Source organism: Prionailurus bengalensis, chromosome D1 (genome assembly GCF_016509475.1).
Source record: "Prionailurus bengalensis isolate Pbe53 chromosome D1, Fcat_Pben_1.1_paternal_pri, whole genome shotgun sequence".
Classification (NCBI taxonomy): domain Eukaryota; kingdom Metazoa; phylum Chordata; class Mammalia; order Carnivora; family Felidae; genus Prionailurus; species Prionailurus bengalensis.
This window is the reverse complement of record NC_057346.1, coordinates 62,688,555-62,691,305: the sequence shown is the minus strand read 5'-3', so window position 1 is coordinate 62,691,305 and position 2,751 is coordinate 62,688,555. Positions and strand designations below refer to the sequence as shown.

At 37.9% G+C, this 2,751-nt stretch overlaps 1 pseudogene; it reads right to left on the bottom strand.

The window, feature by feature from the left end:
• Positions 1-984, bottom strand: LOC122484281 (annotated as a pseudogene).
• Positions 985-2,751: the final 1,767 nt, after the last annotated feature.

The following is a 2,751-nucleotide window of genomic DNA, read 5'->3' as shown; positions in this document are numbered from 1 at the left end:
TTACCCTAATACTAAATGCAGAATTTTATAACATAGACTTAGCTCATACTCATAATATCTTTCTCTGAGCACTCCTTCACGAATCTGCTTGGTCTTCATTTCAGAAACAATTGGATTCAAAGTGGGAGGCAGCAACAAGTAGAGGTTGGCTATGAAAATGTGAACATGGTGAGGTGGGAGCGTCCCCCAAAGCGGTGAGTGAAGAAGTTAAAGAAGGCTGGGACATAGGTGATAACAACAGCACCTATGTGTGATGTGCAGGTGCTAAAGGCTTTGTGGCAAGCATCTGCAGATGACAGATTTACTACAGCACAGATAATCAGAGTGTAAGACATGCAGGTACAGAAAATATCAAATCCTGCAATCAATATGACAGCTACTAGACCATAGATAGCATCAATCTTGATGTTGCCACAGGATAATTTAGCCAATGACATGTGGTCACAGTAGGTGTGGTGGATGAGGTTTCCCCTGCAGAAGGGGAGATGTGTGATCAGGAAAGTAAATGGGATTGTGAGCAACACACTTCTACTGCAGGTGGCAAACCCAACCTTGGTAATCGCAGTGTTGGTGAGGATGGTAGAATAGTGCAGAGGATAGCAAATAGCCACATAGCAGTCCAAGGCCATAAGCATGAGCACACCACACTCCATACTGGTCAGCATGTGGATGAAAAACACGTGCACAAGGCAGGCATTAAAGTCGATCCCTTTGAGATTGAACCAAAAGATACATAACATTAGGGACACGCAAAGTACATGCATTAGCATCTGTAAGGGACAGCAAGGACAGGAAGTACTACATGGGCCGATGCAGGACCTCCTTGTGGCTAATGAGGTGGATGAGCCCACAGTTCCCAAGGACAGCAATGATGTACATGATGCAGAATGTCAGGGAGATCCAGGTGTGTGCAGCTTCCAGTTTAGGAATCCCATTGAGAATGAAGTATCTTGGTGTCAGCCTGGAGCTGTTGACTCCATACATGATAGTCAACTGCAAAGCATGTTACTTTCTATACCAATAAAAATGTCCTATACAATAAGATGGTAGGACATTAAATTTATTCTGAAATAAAAGATGAACAACAATCATAATTATTTTAGTTACTTTTGGTATATTATGTTTAGTCCCAAATAACTATGAAAATTATACTGGATAGGGAAGCATTCTTAATTTGTTTGTTTTTTGAAAACAGTTCCATCTACCTTTCTTCTATGTCCTGGTATGTGGATTTAACCTGAAATATTTTTGCTTGAAATTATGACTTCAGGATCTCTTTCTTTTCTGTTTTGTTTCTGAGAAAAATCCTCTTATGTTTAAAAAGGCTTTCCTTATCTATTGTTTGCAACTTGACTTATTCATTTTCACACAGCAACATATTTTATATTTTATTGCATTTATAAAAATTAATTTATATTCCTTTGTTATATTTCAGTCTACTCCATTAAACAGTCTTTTCAAAAGTTCTAATTTTGATTGTTTCAATTTTATCTCTCCATTGTGTGTGTGTGTGTGTGTGAAAGAGAGAGAGACAGACAGACAGAGAAAGAGACTGAGAGGGAGAGAGAGAGAGAGAAAGAGAAAGAGAAAGAGAAAGAGCAATTTAGCCTCAGGTAGTTGTTTGTGTGATTTTACCCATTACTTTTAACAAGTGAAAACTTTCAAGTGATGCCATACATAAATATGTCAACATATAAAAATGATAAAAAGCAATTTTCCTTCTAGAAAGTATGAAAAGATTAGAACAGATGGCTTGTTAAAGCAAATTGCCCAACTGTAAAATGAGCAAACCATGGAAACATTAAGTATACCATGGAAATTTTCACCACAACTTGGAACATAATAAGCAAAATATATAGTGCATTCATAATTATTGTTAGTATTATTACATTATTTTGCTTCACAAAATAAATGAGACAAATATAGGTGTTCCATAAACCTTTAGGCTCCTTACATCTCACTCAGAGCAAAAGTGACATCCCTGTATTTATTTACAACATCCTGTACAATTAGAACTCTTTGGCATCTCTAGGATTGCCTCCCACTGCTCTAACCCTGATCCCCTCAGCCTCTCCGTGCCTACTGGATTCTTCTCAAATTCAGCAAGCGTGTGTACAATCCATGGCATTTCCACTTGCCACTTTCACTGCCTGCTTTGTTATTTGCCAGAAAATACCATGCTAAATACCTTCACCAGTTCCAGGTCTGATCTCAGTGTCAGACCCAAGGTAAGGCTTTTCCTTACCCTAATTCAAAACCGCAAACCCTAGACCTCTGCCAAACTTGGCATAATCTCTTCCTCGCCACATTTTCTGTACTCCACAGCAATTACCATGTTCCTTGGTCGCTCACCAGAATTTTAAAAATCTATATGCACAGGAATTGCTGTCTATTTTGTTCACTGCTGTGTCTCTTGCACTTAACATAGTAACTGGCACAAGAAAAGAGTTGTAGAATGAATGGATGGATGGATGGATTTCAAAATGTCCTTTTTGGTTGATCTTCTTGCTTGTATATAAATACCTTAACAAATTAGTGTGTGTATGGAAATATCAGAGTATCTGGAGTATGGGAAATTACTTGCAGTAAAGGCAAGTAATTGCCTTTTGTATTATTTTGCACACTTGAAGGTCATACATATGATGAACAAGAAAAGTTATAGGAAAGTAGATTGGGGTTGTCAGATTGTTATTCAATCATGCAGATAGAAATCCCTAGTAAGACAAAAAGATTCCTGTCATCAGATGTATT